This window comes from Nycticebus coucang, chromosome 6 (assembly GCF_027406575.1).
Source record: "Nycticebus coucang isolate mNycCou1 chromosome 6, mNycCou1.pri, whole genome shotgun sequence".
NCBI lineage: Eukaryota > Metazoa > Chordata > Mammalia > Primates > Lorisidae > Nycticebus > Nycticebus coucang.
This window is the reverse complement of record NC_069785.1, coordinates 61,822,366-61,840,767: the sequence shown is the minus strand read 5'-3', so window position 1 is coordinate 61,840,767 and position 18,402 is coordinate 61,822,366. Positions and strand designations below refer to the sequence as shown.

General features: G+C 42.7%; 1 non-coding gene and 1 pseudogene across 1 annotated transcript; both read right to left on the bottom strand.

Annotated features, from left to right (window-relative positions):
• Positions 1-7,368: 7,368 nt before the first annotated feature.
• LOC128588696 (histone H2B type 2-K1-like) lies at positions 7,369-11,573 on the bottom strand (annotated as a pseudogene).
• On the bottom strand, positions 9,860-9,963 carry LOC128589526 (small nucleolar RNA U13). Its single transcript, XR_008381081.1, has one exon. It is a non-coding gene; the product is annotated as a small nucleolar RNA U13 (small nucleolar RNA).
• Positions 11,574-18,402: the final 6,829 nt, after the last annotated feature.

Sequence of the window (18,402 nt, the reverse complement as noted above, 5' to 3'; positions counted from 1 at the left end):
GGTGTGTGTTGGCAAATAAGGGCCATGCAAACACAACTGTGGAGGAAGAGTTCACATAGGGAAGAACAATAAGCAATAACGATAAAGTGTGAAAAGCACCCAGGGCTCCTATAGCAAACAGACCGTAAGCGCTGTGGAAGGTAGGATTCCTAGGGGACATCCTGGAGGAAGTGGCATTTAGGCTAACCCCTGATGGGTGAACAGAGGTCAGCCAGGCAAATGGTAGGGGAAGCGGGAATTGCCAGGCTGAAGGCCCGGCGTGGCTGCCTCAGCCTCGAGTTACTATACCTATCTTCACCCCAGTCTGTGCTCAGATGTTTCACTGGGCTTTCTTTCAGTTCCTGGAAATAACCAGGCTCTTTCTCATCTCTGGGCTTGGACTCAGGCTGTTGCCTCCACCAGCAGGAATGCCCACCCCTGCCTCCTCTACGTCTTGGTGTGGCTGTGACTTCTGGGCAGCCTCCCCTGACCCTCCCTCCTGGGTTGGAGGCCCCTCTTCCTTGTTGTCATAACATCGGGAAACGTGTCCTCATCACGTAGGCCCCACACCTTATTTTCCATTATGTTGCCAATTTCCTCAGCACAAAGCCTGGGTTTTCTTGTCCACTTTTTACTCCCTACTCCCTCACGGATAATAAAGACATGTGGAGTCTTCGTGCGTGCTAGGAACTGATCTAAGCACCTCATATTTAATCCTCGCAGAGGATTAATGTCACAAAGCCATTGAGTGACTTACTCTGGATGATACAAACAGTAGGTGGAAGAGCTGGAATCTGTACCCTGGCAGTTTAGCATGAGGCACGCCCCCATCCCCTCCACACTGCTCATATAACAATTCCCAGCCAGGTCAGCAGCTGCCCACACTACACATATAACAATTCCCAGCCAGGTCAGCCACTCCTGGTACCATTCTAGAGCAATCCCTGATACCCCCTAGCTGGGGAGGGCATCCTCAGGCCACAGCACACAGCCAGAGCCTTGGAGAAGCAGGGCTGCCTGGCCGCCGCCCCTTGTCTCCCAAAGTGACCTCATTTTTCTTTTTTTTTTTGAGACAGAGTCTCACTTTGTCACCCTCAGTAGAGTGCGCTGGCATCACAGCTCACAGCAACCTCAAACTCTCGTGCTTAAGCGGTTCTTTTGCCTCAGCCTCCCAAGTAGCTGGGACAACAGGCACCCGCCACAACACCTGGCTAGTTTTTTTGTAGTTGTTTGGCAGGCCCGGGCTGGATTCAAATCCGCCAGCTCTGGTGTATGTGGCTGGCGCCCTAGCCAGGTGCCAGGTCAAAATTACCTCATTTTAAAGGCCGCAGATAATCCCTTGGTTATACTTGAGGGAGATAGAGTATAATTATTTAAACAAACCTTGATAATAAATACAAAGTTCTTTCCAATACCTTTTTAACTACAAAAATTGCCGCATTAAAAATGTCTGTATAGATCCATGCGTGGTAGCTCACACCTGTAATCCTAGTGCTTTGGGAGGCCAAGATGGGGGGATCACTTTGAGACCAAGAGTTTGAGACCAGCCCCCTGGTCTCATAGCAAGACCCCCTTCTCTACAAAAATAAGAAAAATTAGCTGGACCTGGTGGTACACACCTATAATCCTAGCTACTAGGGAGGCTGGGCAGGAGGATCACTTGAGGCTGGGAATTTGAGGCTGCAGTGAGCTATGATGGCCACTGTACTCCAGCCCTGGCAACAAAGCAAGACCTTGTCTTGAAAAAGGAAATGAATATATGTGTGTGTGTACATACACATATGTATGTATGTATGTATATGTATATATTTGTGCACTTTTGCATCTATCTTTATAGATAAATCATAGGAAGTATAATTTCTAGGTCAAAGATTATACAGCCTTTAAAATTTTTAATTGGCTTGGCACCCGTAGCACAGTGGTTATGGCGCCAGTGACATGCACTTAGGCTGGCGGGTTCAAGCCCAGATGGGGCCAGCTAAACAACAATGACAACCACACCAAGAAAATACCTGGGCATTGTGGCAGGCGCCTGTAGTTCCCAGCTACTTGGGAGGCTGAGGCAAGAAAATCATTCAAGCCCAAGAGTTTGAGGTTGCTGTGAGCTGGGATGCCACAGCACTCTACCGAGGGCAACATAGTGAGATTCTGTCCCAAAAAACAATAAATAAATAAACAAATAAATAAATAAAATAAAATGAAATAAAAATTTTAATTGACACTACTCAAAAAAAGTTCATCCACTTAATACAAAAATATTGTTTGCCACTTGCCATCACCTGTTATTATTTTTTATTTTTGTCTTTTCTAAATCAATAGATGAAAAATTATATCTCACTGTAGTTTGAATCTACATTGGTTTGATTGCTAATAAGCTTGAGCATGTTTTTTTTTTTTTGGTCATGTGCATTTGTTCTTAAATTTCTTTCCTGTTTGTTGATTTTTCATACAAATTTTTCTATTGGATTGTTGGCTCTTTTTATTAATCTGTAATCGCTCTTTGAATTTAGTGATTATTCGCTCTTTTTCTTTCCGCCTCCTTCTCCTTCTTCTTTAATAGATACTGTGTCCCCTTCTTGCTCAAGCTGGTCTTGAACTTCTTAACTCAAGTGATCCTCCTATGTTACCCTCCCAGAGTGCTAGGATTGCAGGCAGGAGCTACCATACCCAGCCTGATTATTCACTTTTTATATTCAGGTATTGCAGATATTTCATTCCAGTGTTATTTGACATTGACTACATTTTATGGGATTTTTCTCTAGGTATAACACTTGACATATAGAAATTCACAATTTTTTTCTGTAGTCAAATTTATCTGTACTTTTCTTTTGGCTCCTTTCTTTTGGCTTTACATAATACTTAGAAAGTCCATTTCTACTCCACGTTTTTACAAATATTCACTCACATTTTCTTTTAACAATTTTTATTATTTTTTTACATTTAAATTTTGGCTCCATACATATTTTAATGTATAGACTGAAGTAAGAAAGGCAATTATGATAAAAACCAAATAGCTGTGCTTTGAAATAAGGCTTTTGACCTTTGGCTCAGCCCTACCAGAAAATGCTAAATACTGGTGGGTAAGAGAGAGGGGGATGGAAAGCTAAGGAAACAGAACTCACTGAGGTGTCACTGAGCAAAAATTCATTTGATTTTGGCTACATAAACACCAGTCATTGATGCTATAAAACCACACACTGCTACTTATTTTTGTGGGAGAAATAATAATATAATTCATTTAAAAAGAAAGCAAACAAGCCAATCTCAATTGGCATAACACGTAAGATTTTATTATCTCCATTAGGAAACATCTAATCTTGGCCACACTTTTGAGTGGCAGAGTCCATGAACCTTGGGTGCTATTTAAATAAGATATACTTCTGAGCTCCTATTAAGTTCTTGTTCACAGACAAGCCAGATTCAATACTTACTGTGGTCTATGCAGTTGTGCAAAAATAAATGGCATTTGACGCCTAAGTGATCCAACTATATGTTTGGAGAAAATGTTTTAATTAAGGGACTAACTCATTTGTCGGTTCTTGGGAAAACCAAAAAAAAGAAGTGAGAAGGTAGTGATAGTGAAGGAAGATGAAAGTACAGCTGGGGGCGGCGCCTGTGGCTCAAGGAGTAGGGCGCCGGTCCCATATGCCAGAGGTGGCGGGTTCAAACCCAGCCCCGGCCAAAAAAAAAAAAAAAAGAAAGTACAGCTGGAAGGCCCGAGAGCTGGAGAAAGCAGAAACACTCAGTGAAAAGCAAACAGAGTTAATGATGAAAGTATCAGGAAAAGCCAACTATGCAATCCAATGAGTGATATAATAGGAAATCCAGAACTTTCTGAGGTTAAAGCAGGCAGGCTACTAATGTCAAAGGAAAATAGATTAGGCAATGTGTAGTTTTTCAAAATCATTGGCTTATCTAGAAGGTGCTGATTGAAGCCAGAAAAGCCTGAATTAGTTGACGCTCCATTCTCCACACCCGTTAATGGAAACATTTCCTACCTTGTACTTTGCCAAGGAAATCAATGGGGCAACATGATATTATCCAAGGCTTATGTACACAGCCAATTTTCAGGAAATGTCTAGGGTATATTCAATCTGCTGTTTTATTGGTTTCGACCTCTTCAAAAACATTCCCCTCCCTCACTGTGTGACTTTAATCAGCGACTTGGCTTTTCAGGGTCTTAGTTTCCTCAGTGTGTAGATTAAATCTGAAAGGCCAGCTCTTTCAATTCAGAAATTCTACCAACCTGCTGCCTAGCACCTTGGTCCTGGGATCAACATGTCAGAGCCATCTTACTTGATAGCAGAGCTCACTGGGGATGGAAGGATGGATCAAAAGACTACAAGTGACAAGATTAGCTGGGGAGATACTGCAGTAGTCGGGATGGAAATGATTAGGACCAACCAGATCAATGATACTGGGGAGAAGAGGCAGAGAGGGTTGTGAGTGACAGGAAGAATTTAAAACCACCACAGGGAGCGATTGAGAAGGCATGGAAGCCAAACCTGAAAGCTAGAAGCCATCTCACCCAAAGTTTTTCCAGTGGTGACCTCTGGTTGTGCTAACCTAGAAAGGTAACTTTCAGAAAAGTTAAAAACTCGACTCTCTACCAATATACATTGAACATGTCAAAAATTTACTCAACTCACTAATTAATGAAAGAAGAGCTGATTCAAAGAGCATCTTGAGAAACAAGATACTTACAGATATTTATGAAGGAATGTTAGAATAAAGTTCCTAGCTTAGATACCAAAGTGGTTAATGCCTTGTAGGTGATATCAAATCATAACTTCTTTCTACTGGGAAGAAATTGTTTGCATCTGTACCAACAAGATCTTTATATTAACGTGTAATTTTACTGAGTTTGAGTCTTTTTTTTTTCGGTTTTTGGCCAGGGCTAGGTTTGAACCCACTATCTCCAGCATATGGGGCCAGCGCCCTACTCCTTTGAGCCACAGGCGCTGGCTGAGTTTGAATCATTTTTTAACAGCAAATAGCAAAGTCATACAAAGGTACGTTCTTCTGAGCAATAGCTCTCAACTGGGCTGGGTTTACCCCCATAGGTATATCTGACATTGGAGACGTTTTTCTGGTCACATCTTGGCATGGGAGTGGGTATCTGCTGACATCTATCAGATGGAGGCTGTGGATGCTGCAAAACATCCTACAATGAACAGGACCGCTCCACAACAAGGAAATATCCAGCCCCAAATGTCAGTGATATGATTGAGGTAAAGAAGCTTTGTCCTAAATAATTAAATAATCCTTGGGTAGGCTTGTTAAAAAGCACCCTTATATGATACTTCAAGGATTTGTTGCCCAACTTTTTTCTTTGTTCTTTTCGTCTTTTAAATAGTTTTTCTTTTTCCCTTTTTCTTTTCCCAGGCTGGAGTGCAGTGGTGCAATAGCTTGAATTTCCCCATTCAAAGGATCCTCCCTAGTAGCTGGAACTACAGGCACAAACCACCACACTCAGTATCGTCTTTTAATTGATCAGGCACAGCAGCTCATATCTATAATTATAGCATTTTTAGAGGGTGAGTTAAAAGGATTACTTTAGGTCAAGAGTTCAAGACCAGCAAAACTCCATCTCTACAAAAAATCATTTTTTAAAAAAAATCAACTAATCCGGAAGTGGTCAGCATTCAGTTTAGTGACATGGTCATAGTTCATGGCAGCCTCAAGCTCTTGGGCTCAAGCAACTCTCCTGCCTCAGCCTCTCAAGTAGCTGGGGCTACAGGTGTGGGCCACCATCCCTAGCTATATTTTAAATTTTATAGATATAGGATCTCTTTACATTGCCCAGGCTCATCTCACACTCCTAGCCTCAAGCAATCCTTCCACTTCACCTGAGTTTTTTTTTTTTTTTTCTTTTTTACAGTTTTTGCCCAGGGCTGGGTTTGAACCCACCACCTCCGGCATATGGGGCTGGCACCCTACTCCTTTGAGCCACAGGCACCACCCCACCTGAGTATTTTTAAAAGGTTTTCTGCTTAACCTAAAGGACATCAGAAAAATCTAGTTAAGCAGGACAATCCCTCCGCATTTACTGAGGATTTGTCTTCTTACTGTGGTAGTTATTCAAAGGCTGAAATTTTTCCAGGGAGTATGAAAGTGCCCATAAATTTCTTAAAAACAAGAATATTCAACTAAAAAAGAAAACAAAAGAGATGTTCTGATATAGTTGGAGGAAGCTGGCAGAAGGGGAAGAGTATAGGTCACAGGGAGGACAGCTGGGAGAAGACAAGATTCTAATGACAATCTCAGGTGACTCAGTCTGGACACATCACCTTTCCTCAAGTGCTGCATGTAAATCTCAGAAATGAGCAAAGTGACAATAAATATATATTAACATGAAAGAAAGAATGAACTCTGCTTCACAGGAGCAAAACGGTATCAAGCACTGGACATTTAACCCCAGTTAGCACATTTCAGGGAAAGTTCATACAATGTTCCAAGGCCAGTCTCAGTGAAGATTTGTACACAAGTTCTAATTCCTTCTGGTTAAGTCTAGGGCAGTGGTGTGATTCCTGGTATTGTTCCATTTGCTCCACATATTTAAATTTCTGGGCATCGAGTTTTTTGTACTAATCAGTGATCATCTTTTGTCTCTCTGTGGTATCTGTTGTTATTTCCCCTTATCATTTCTTTTTCTTTCTTTTTTTTTTTTGCAGTTTTTGGCTGGGGCTGGGTTTGAACCTGCCACCTCCAGCATATGGGGTTGGTACCCTATTCCATTGAGCCACAGGCACCACCCGTTTTTCTAGTTTCTTGAGATGATTCATTAGGTTGTTGATTTATGCTCTTTCTGGTTTTTGAATGTAGGCATTTAATGCAATAAATTTCCCTCTGAGGACTGCTTTTGCAGCATCCCATAGGTTTTGATAGCTTGTGGTTTTATTGTCATTTTGTTTGAGGAATCTAATGATTTCCTTCTTTATCTCCTCCTTAACCCCATTGTCATTTAGCATAAGGTTGTTTAATTTCTATAACTTTGTGTAGGGATGAAAGTTTTTGTTAGAGTTGAGTTCTACTTTTATACTATTATGATCTGAAAAAATACAAGCTATAATTTCTGTATTTCTATATATTTATATATATATTTTTTGAGACAGAGTCTCAGGTAGAGTGATATGTTATCATAGCTCACAGCAACCTCAAACTCTTGGGCTTAAGTACTTCTCTTGCCTCAGCCTCCCAAGTAGCTGGGACTACAGGTGCCCACCACAACTCCTGGCTATTTTTTTGTTGCAGTTGTCATTGTTATTTAGCAGGCCCTGGTGTACATGGTTGGTGCCCTAACCACTGAGCTACAGGCACTAAGTCTAACATTTCTTTTTCTTTTTTTTTTTTTTTAAGCAATTCACCCTTTATTCATCAGTCCCTGAGTCACTTGGAGCTGGTATACTTGGTGACAGCCTTGGTGCCCTCGGACATGGCGTGTTTGGCCAACTCCCCAGGCAACAATAGCCGCACAGCTGTCTGGACTTCCCGGGAAGTCAGGGCAGTCTGGCCCAAGTACTGTGCCAGTCAGGTGGCCTCACCAGCAAGCCACTCAAACACATCATTCACGAATGAGTTCATGATGCTCATGGCCTTGGCAGAGATGCCAATGTCAGGGTGCAGCTGCTTCAACACCTTGTAGATGTACAGAGAGGAGGTTTCTTTATGCCAGCAACGCTTTCTGGACTTCTTGTGCTCAGAACTGTGGCCTCCATGGCCCCCAGCCTGCTGCCGTTGCCCATGCTCTGTACTCTCTTTCAGTTCTCGGACAGGCAGCCTATGATTTGTATTCTTTTAAATTTGTTGAGATTTAACTTGTGTCCTAGGATATGATCAATTTTGGAGAAGGATCTATGAGCTGACGAGAAGAGCATATACTCAGTATTATTGGAGTGGAATGTTCTACATGTGTCTGTTAAGCCCATTTGTTCTAGAGGTGTGTTTAAGTCCATCATTTCTTTGTTTACTTTCTGTTTGGAGGACCTGTCCAGTTCTACAGAGGGGTGTTGAAGTCCCCCACAATTATGGTGTCTCAGGTTACCGTGTTGTGCAGAACAGTTAGGGAGCATTTAAGTTAGGTGCATGGGTATTTAGGATTGAAATGTCTTCTTGTTGTATTGTTCCCTTGACCAGCATATAGTGTCCATCTCTTTCTTGACTTTTGCTGCTTTAAATCCCAATGTGTCTGCACATAGGATTGCAATTCCTACTTCTTTGTGATTTCTATTTGCCTGAAATATTGTTTTCCAACCCTCCACGCTGAGACGTGTTTTGTCTTTGAAGATTAGATGTGTTTCCTGAATACAGAGTATACTTGGCTTGTGCCTTTTTATCCAGCCAGCCAGCCTATGGGGAATACAAGCCATTCAGAGAATGAGAGAACTGTTAAGTATGGCAGAGTTCTGTTTGTCCTGTTTTGTGGAGACTTAGTGTTAGCAAAAGACATGAACAGAACTTTTTCCCAGGAAGACAGATGAATGGCAAAAAAACATGAAAAAATGCTCATGGCCCTAGCATTAGAGAAATGCAAATCAAAACCACCTTATGACCTCACCCCCAACTTCAATGAGAATAGCCCACATTGTCCCAAAGCTGCAGATGCTGGTGTGGATAGAGAGAGAAGGAAACACTTATACACTGTTGGTGGGTTTGTAAACTAATATAGCCCCTTTGGAAAGAAGTAAGGAGAATCCTCAAAGAGCTAAAAGTAGACCTTTCATTCAATCCTGCAATTCCATTACCAGGTATCTACCCAGAAGAAAAAAATCATTTTACCTAATAAAGACATTTACACTAGGTCATTTATCACAGTTCACTCCATAACTGCCAAGATGTAGAAACAATCCAACTGTCCATCAACCCACGAATGGATAAATAAACTGTGGCATATGTATACCATGGAATCTTATTCAGCCATAAAAAAGATGGAAACTTCACCTCTTTTGTATTTACCTGGAAGGATTTGGAGAACATCTTCCTAAGTAAAGTATCACAAGAATGGAAAAGCAAGCATCCAACGTACTCAATACTAACATGAAACTAGCAGATGAACAACTACACACCCACACAAGAGAAAAACACAATTAAATTCATGAAGTGGGGAGAGGGGCTGGGGTTTGGTAAGCTCTCACCTAATGGGTACAATGTAGGAGTATGTGGCATACCTCCTGGGTGAAGGGCTCAACTACCACTTGAACTTACCTAACAAATGCAAGCAATGTAACTTAATCGTATATACCCTTATATTAATCTGAAATTTAAAAGAAAGATTTGTATCTATGCAAAATAAACAAAGAAGTCTCAACCACAACTGTTCTGGTCACTCTGGTGAGCCATTGTTTTCCTCCTACTAATACAAGCCAGGCAAGAAATTCCAACAAAAGGGAATCAATCAAGACAAAGGGGAAACTTAGGCAAAGCCTGAGATAATGAGGATGTCCCAAAGGTCACCCCTAAAGTCACTGAACATAGGGAAATGGGAAATTGTAGCTAAATGTACCTTTATTTACAAAATATTCATTACAATTTTTTACAAAGAAGTGCCCAACATGTAGAGAATATTTTGTAAATAGTTTGTAAAATCTTGCTCTGTCATCCTGGCTGGAGTGCAGTGGCATGATCACAGCTCACTGCAGCCTCAAACTCCTGGGCTCAAGTGATCCTCCTGTCTCAGCCTCCTTAGTACCTAGGACTACAGGTATGCACCACTGGGCCCAGTTCATTTTTTTTGACTATTGCTACAAACTGAATCTCTCTGTGTTACCCAGGCTGATTTCAAATTCCTGGCTTCAAGTGATCCCCCCATGTCAGCTTCCCAAAGTGCTGGGATTGCAGATATGAGTCACCACACCCAGCCCACATGTCTTTTTTTTTTTCATGTCAGACGGATAATGTGCTGACATCATAACAAGATTTGTGGGAAGCACATCTCACACATGCACATGAAAACCCAATCATCATGCTTATGAACTACAAAAGGATCACACGTGTCCTTTTATTTCTTTCTTTTTTTTTTTTAGAGACAGAGTCTCACTTTATGGCCCTCGGTAGAGTGCTGTGGTATCACAGCTCACAGCAACCTCCAACTCCTGGGCTTAGGCAATTCTCTTGCCTCAGCCTCCCGAGTAGCAGGAACCACAGGCGCCCGCCACAATGCCCGGCTATTTTTTTGTTGCAATTTGGCCGGGGTTGGGTTTGAACCCGCCACCCTTGGTATAAGGGATCTGCGCCCTACCCACTGAGCCACAGGCACCACTTCACACATGTCTTTTCTTAATCATTGCATTTCTTCATTCCTTCATATTGAAGGTGTCATGGATTATAAAATGCATCATTATTTAATGATCCACTAAGGAAGAACTGACACTGTTAACTAAAGCTTACGCTTGTCTGTGTGCTCGACAAAATGACCTGTGTTCATCACCTTCCTCTTTCTCAGCTGTCCTGCTCACTTGGTCCCCATAATCCTGTGGAGAAGGTGGAGACTCTGCTACCAAGGTGCAGAGAGGCAAAGTGCACACAGCTGAGCGTCTGTGTGCCAGGAGACAGGCAGAGATCTTCTGGTTCTGAGTCGGGTGGCTTTGACCTCTCCAGCCCTTTTTAGCCCTGTCAACCTCTGTTACTCTTTATGGAGCACCTGTTTTTTCTGTTTTTGCAGAGCCAGGCTGGGGGCATTACAAGGACTTTTTCCACTTTCCCTATTGACACCCCTTTCCTCCTTTTTTGTCCCCTCTACCCACTCCTGCAACTTCTCACTCCCCTGTCTCTCCTACCCAAAGACGCAGCCTTCCCATAGAAATGGTGAGACACGGAAGGTAAACAAAATACTGATAATCAGAGGAGGTTAATAAAGTGAGTGACATCGTTATGAGATATCAAGCAACTTCAAATGAGCATTGTGCGAGCTATTAGACTCATAGGGGAGTGTATCTGATAGTAATTAGAAAATACAGATTACAGAGAGAAAAAGGCACTGATTAGAAAATTGTATACCCGCTATAATTATGAATATGTAAATTGCATACATCTGAGCAAGTTCTGGAAGCGAACCTGAAAAAAACAAGAAGCCGTCCCTTTTGTTATTTGTGGATATTTGCACAGTGCTTACCATATCCGGGCCTGTTCTAAGGGCCTTAGAAGGACTAATTTACTTAACCCTTCTAATAACCTCATAGTGGTGAAACACTAATGCCAATAGCTGATCTGAGCTTGGAGGGGAAAAGTCAACAGTACAAATGTGTTTGCCCTCCCCCGGCTTCCCATTCAAAAAAGAAACAGCATGTGCAGGAACATTATCAACGACTAAACAGTTATTTTTTGATAGGTCAGTTAAATAACTTGTAGCCAAACTTTGAAAGTCAAACTCTAAAGCCTCACATGGCAACATAATAAATGCACACACTAAGTTTTACATTTTTTGCAAAGCAATTAGGTTTTTAATTTTTACCTAACTTAGCTACTTGACTGAGGACGAGGATGGCAGTGAGAAGGACAGAGTGAAACCGGGCCCTGATTCCGGCTGCTTCCCCAAACTTGGCCACATTTTCAAGACCTGTCTGTGGTGCTTGCCAGTACCAGGTCCCAACTTCCATGGGTGTCGGCCAAGCCTCAGGAGGAGTGGACCAGGCCAGGAGCTGCACTTGCCTGCTTTCTGTGCCCGCAGATCCGTGCTTGGGTCCTGTTTTCTACAACGGCTATGATGACAGTGCCCACCCTGACTGGGAGTGATGCCTTCAGGACAAGCAGAGATGTTGTTAGTGCTCAACCTTCAGTGACAATCTCAGCCCTGCCCAATGCCCTAGTCAGGAACTGAACCCCAACTTCAAGGCATGTGCTTCTGGGGTGCCCAGACGAGAGTGGATAGGTCCGGTTATAGCTGTGAGCTTCCCTAGTTTAGCTCCCCCCTGCCCAGCCTCTATCGACTGTTCTAAAACATGCAATCTCTAACTTAGGCATGGGGAGGGGGACCTGTTGCAGGTGAATAGATCTGCCCCTCTAGACTAGGCCAGCCCCACACCAAGCTGAGTTTGGTCTCAGGACACTGACAGAGGGAAGAGACATCCCCAAGCTGTCAGCGCTTCAGCCCTCCAGGTGGCCACTAAGCCAGCTAGTGAGTGGATCCCTTGCGCCAGCACAAGACCAAGGTATGTGCTGGGCTGCAGCATCTGTCTGGAAGGGAACCCAAAAAACACTCCCATTAGAGAGTGGGTCTACGGGAGTGTCCAGTTAATTGCAAAGAAATAACATGGCCCCGTCGAGAAGTTCTATAGGAGAAGAAAAAAGACCAAAGAAAGAGTAAAAGGTCAAAATCATCCCTAAAGTAGCTTTCTGCCAAGATGTACCTGTTCTATTCTCACCCTTTCTGATGAGACTGGGGGTGAGAAAATTGTATTCCCCTGCACAGACAAGGAATCTGTGATCCTTACACAAGCTTTGTAGGCTTGTTTGGGAGAACGAGGAAGCGGGCAGGGAGTAAAATGAGGAGTGGAAGTCTGGAGGTCTTCTCGGGAGAATGACCTGAACTGAGACTTAAAGCATTCACCAGGGGGAAGCATTGTCTAGTCAAAGGGACAGCATGTAGAAAGCTTTGAGATGAAAGGACAGAAGGGAGTTTCAAACAGGACCCATCGTAGTAGACTGCAGATTTTAAGTTGGGACGACTGCAAAGGATTGAACGGATGGCCAGTTTATGAAAGACCTTGGTAAGTGTTGCAACTCCTGAGTGCAGTTAGCAGGAGAGGAACAAGCTTCAGAACTCTTAGCCTGCTTGCTAGCTGGGGGTTTAGACTAGGGTAAGACTAGATGCAGGGAGACCAGGTAAGAGTGCCTGGGATTGGCTCACGGGGAAATAAAAGAACCCAGAAGAGTAAATCCCTGCCTAACACTTCTACCTGCATAGATGGGCGCAGTTGCAGGCACTCTGTGTGTATCGATCATTTGCCCTCACAGCAAACCCATGAGGAAGGCGCTAGTACATTCTCACATGTGAAGCACAGAGAAGCTAAGCAATTTTCCTGAGGCCACACAGCAGTAAGAACAGAGCCAGAATTCACCCACTGTGCTTTTGACCATTACATGTACTCTCTTGAAGGTGGGGGGAAAGGGACACCACATTCTGGAGACAGATAAGAGGCAGGATTGATAGGACTTTGTGATTGGGTGGATATGAGGGAGGGAAGAGTAAAGAATGACTCATAAATATCCAGTGAGTAACTGGGTGGATGGCAAAGCCTTTCACAGAGCAGAGGGCACAGAAGACGGCCAGCACCTGGGTGGGTAAGATGATGCACACAGCTCTGGACATTCCAAGTTTGACATTGTTGTACTCATTTGCCACCTGAAGAAAGACTCAGACCCCACTTCAGGTATAAATCAGATGGTGATTCATTAAACCTGCGCAGGCGGGTTATTGCCCCAAAGGCAAAGGGCCCAGAACTGAGGATCAGGCTGACTTTTATAACATTTTTGTTGCCATGCAAGCAAGCAAAAACAAAAGCAGAACGTGGCAGTTAGTTAGCTCAGGGGGTAGCTCGGGACAGGGTTACAGTCAGGGGGGCTGGTTGGCTCAGGGGGTTACATCGTGGCAGCTGGCAGGAGGACAAACTTGGCTTGGGATATTTTGCTTGAGTAAGCTTTCCACCATTGTTTAGCCACGCTAGGGGGTTGGGGTAAGTTCTACCATTGTTTTACCTGTGGCTAGGAGTTTTTTTGGGAACTCAGGGAACTTTCCTTGTCCTGAAACCTGTTCTCAGAATTAACCCAAGGGGTGGGGGGAGGTTGAGACTCTCTCAGGCTGAGAGAGTTAGGGGCCTTTAGGGGTCTTTATTGTTGGGTACTACAACATCACTGGAAAATCCCAGTGGAGATGTTCAAAGGGTGTCGAACATACACTTCTGTAGCTCAGGAGCCAGATCTGGGCAGGACTTTAAGAAATAGCAGCCACTGGGTAAAAATGCCCAGAGGGAGTACAAGTGACAGAAAGTGCCATTAGACAGAACCCTGAGGAAAACCAACATTTGAAGGAGGACAAAGAAAGAGAACTCTAGGGAGAACTTTGGAGAAGCTTCTGGAAAGATAAAAAGTCAAGAGAATGGGATATCACAGAAGCCCGGAGAAGAGATTTCAAAAAAGGGTGGTCCATAGTGGCAAATGTCCCTGGGAGGTCACAAAAGAAAAAGTTGAAAGCTCTTAACATGTATTATAAAAACTTGGAAAGTAAAATTAAGGACCAAGGAATAGAAAAATTCCACCCGTTCTCTCATAACCTGAAATTGTATTAGTCTACTTCTAATCTCTTTTTAAGGAATAAAAAGCCATATTATGTATACAATTAATATAGCCTGTTCTTTGCACAGAGTGTTATACACGTATGTTAGGCAGTTACTCATGCCATGAGGACCTCTTCTTAAACATCTTTGAATGGAAACCTGAGGATTTAGGCTGAAAGATATCCTGTGGCCCTTATTACTCATTCATAGACCCACTCTTGGGCAGTATTTTTTTTTCCTTGAGACAGAGTCTCACTATGTCACCCTCAGCAGAGGGCCATGGCATCACAGCTCACAGCAACCTCAAATTCTCGGGCTCAAGCAATTCTTTTGCCTCAGCCTCCCAAGTAGCTGGGACTACAGGTGCCTGCCATAATGCCTGGATATTTTTTTGGTTGCAGTTGTCATTGTTGTTCGGCAGGCCCAGGCTAGATTGGAACCCACCAGCTCCGGTGCATGTGGCTGGCACCCTAGCCACTGAGCGACAGGCGCTGAGCCTCTTAGGCAGTATTTCCTTACCGCCTGTTAGTTTGTGTAGTCAGGCAGGGACCAGGGCTTGGAGCTAAGAGGAATGACAGCCTTGTCCCCTGGACAATACAATTTCTTGGGTTGGGCTTGAATTTTTCCGAATTGGAGCAGAAAGATCAACCAGCAGAAAAAGTGAAGTGAAATTTGATCGCTCAAGAATTACAATTTAGCTATTCTATTCCTAAGCTTCTCAGACAATAATTATTTGGTTACAATTTTCCTTATAGATCATGGACTTGGCCTGGCTGAGAGTTTTGGATAAACTGAGGTGACAATTTCATAGCCTTGAGCAAATAAGTTAACAGGCTTAATATTCTCCTTTGAACAAGAAAAAAGAATTAGCCAAATAGGGCTTCTTCCGGTCAAATGATAAATTGGTAAAATAAACGACCACCCAGATGTCACCTCCCACAATGCTACAGAAATTATTCCTCATTCTACCCAACCCCCCAACCCCCAAAAGCAGCCTATATGGCCCTGAACCACTCAGGCTAGGGTCCTAGCACCAAGCCTCATCCTACCCTTCCATGAAGACCAGTTTAAGCCTTTTCAGTGGAATGTCCCCAGTCCAAAATGACATCACTTACTAGGGAATGACTTATCTGACATACAGATTCTTAATCTATGAAACGGGAAGAAGAATACTTAGCTGTCTGGTTATAGGGATTTCTGAAATAATGTTTAGCCAAAAGGAGAATTAAGGACCATGAGAAAGTAGTAAATGTTTCTACTTGGACATGTCCTTGGTGCTCTCACCTATCCACAAGCACCTTGGACCCCTGGCCATCCTGAACTCATAATTCTGGTGGGTATTGAACTAAATCAGGTTGACAAGACCAAGTCCAGTATCTAGGTAGGTATTTGTATGACTGGTAGAGAGAAATAAGGTGCATCTAATCTATAGGAATCCAAAAGTCATATGTCTCACTTTGTCACACCATAGTGACGCATCATAGCTCACAGCAACTTCAAACTCTTGGACTCAAGCAATTCTCTTGCCTCGGCCTCCCAAGTAGGTGGGACTACAGGCACCTGCCACAACACCCTGCTATTTTTAGAGATGGGGGTCTTGCTCTTTCTGAGGCTGGTCTCAAACCTGTGAGCTCAGTCAATCTACCTGCCACGGCCTCCCAGAGTTCTGGGATTATAGACCTGAGCCACCGCGCCTGGCCCCCAAAAGTCATATGTTGAAATCCCAACCTCAAAGTGATGGTATTAGAAAGTGGACCTTTAGCAGGTGATGAGATCATAAAATGTAGAACCTTCATAATCTGGGGTTAGTGCCCTTATCCAAGAGACCCTGAGAGCTAAATGGGTGAGTACAATCCAATGAGATATTTTGTATGTGTGTGAGAGGGAGAGAGACACTATGTTAACATAACATAACTTTTATTACAGTGTAATGCTATGACTATTTTATGACTAGTTATTGTTGTTAATCTCTTACTGTGCTTTGTAGATTAGATTTTGTCATAGGCATGTATACATAGAAAAAACATAGTTTATAGAGAGTTTGGTACTATCCATTGTTTTAGGACTCCTCTAAGGGTCTCGGAAAGTATCCCCCAACAGATAAGGAGGGACTAGCGTTCATTCACAGAGTCTTATAACTTGAAATCTCTCAGAAGTATTTTTGGAGTGATTAATCTATTGATGTGAGGCTAGCCTGACCTTTAGAAAACACAAACTTTATTATTTTATTTTTTGTTTTCCTTTCTGAGTAATACAGGGGGGACATAAAGTTCACGTGCAACTTACTGTGTTAAACTATTTTAAATTCCACACGAACTTTTGGTCTACCCTGTATATACTGATATATCCAGCAAGAGACATTTAATAATAGCTCTGGCATAACTGGCTATCCATCTTGTAGAAATAAAGTCAGAGCCATCACGCATGCCATATACAAACCAAATTTCACAGCAATTAAAATATAGTTTGAATATAAAAATAAAATTGAGAATATTTGTATTGCTCATGAGTAGAGGAAATCTTTTAAAGCAGGAGAAGCTACCCCACTGTGAACACACCAGATCTCCATCTGATCTCAGAAACTAAGCAGCAGGAGACCTTCTCAGTACTCAGATGGAAGACCACCTGGGAATACTGAGGGCTATAGCTTTAAAAATATAAAAAATAAAAATAAATCAAAGCAAGAAGCGCACATGCTGTAAACACCATAAAATAAACCCTGAGATTTGACAGTATGAAAATTGAACACTTCATTGTGGCAAAAGACACCACAAGCAGACCCAAATGATAAACGGAAACCCAGGAAAAGAATGTTCCCTTAATATTCAAAATAAACAAAGAACTTCTTCTATATGACACTTAGAGGTTTTCAGGTCCTGCTGAACTTACAGGGTTGTGCCGTGGGACCTGCCCATAGTGTCTCCTTAGGTGGGTACAGGGGCTGGGAGACAGACTTATTTAGTGGATATATATAAACAGAATAAATCAATTATATTTTAATCAATTGAATTATTAAACAATTTAATAAACTAATTCTATTTAAATCCCTTTAGCAGCAAATGGGTCTTGCAAAGGACTTTCACACATGTGATGTGCTTAGCTTGGCCTACAGGCCTTGCTGCCCCAGTGTCTGACTCCATCCCCAATGACACTCTTCTTCCTCATCCTGCACCTCACTCACGGGCCTCACGCTAATATCTGCTGCCTCAGGGCCTTTGCACACGCAGTGTCTGCCCATTAGATGCTCTTGTCCACATACCCTTGTGCTTGATCCCTCATTTTATATAGGTTTCTCCTCACATGTCCTCTCTTTACCTAGGCCTTTCCTGAGTATGCCTAAAGCAAGGCCCTGTCCATAATGGAACTCAAATAAAAATGTGTCGAATCATAGGATTATTTACATAATCATTTCATGTAATTTGTTCTTTACGGTAAAAGATCTGTTTGTCCAGGATGTTTACATTGCTAGCTTTGAATGCAGTACACACCCTATTGTATTTCCTTACATCCCTCCAGCTCAATACACGGGCTCTCTGAAACATTTAAATTTTAAATGTTGGCTGGGTGCAATAGTTCAAATCTGTAATCCTTGCCTCTGGGAGGCCCAGGAGGTTTGATTGCTTGAGCTCAGAAGTTTAAGACCAGCTGAGAAAGAATGAGACATCATCTCTACTAAAAATAGAAAAGTTAGCCGGGTGTTGTGGCAGGCACCTGTCATCCCTGCTATTCAGGAGGCTGAGGCAAGAGGATGGCTTGAGCCCAGGAGTTTGAGGTTGCTATGAGCTAGGCTGATGCCACTGCCTTCTAGCACAGTGGAAGGACTCTATCTAGTAAATAAATACATTTTAAATGCTTATCCTTTCTTACTGCAAAAATTCCTCTGTCTAAAGAGGGCTCATAAAGCAAACATCTGCAACAAATACCACTACAGTATGATTCATTCTTCCCACCTCTGGTTGGTGATTAAAAGTAGTCGGTACAGAAACTCATTAGCAAATTTAGCACTTTGAAAACTATTAGCAAGCCACTCCCAAGCATTCCCATTCTATAATGATTCCAGATTTAAAAGGGCACTTCAGTGCAGTTTCCTACAATAATTTCCACCAAAAGAAGACGTTGTCCTGCCATTTTCCCTGTATGCAACTATTGTCAC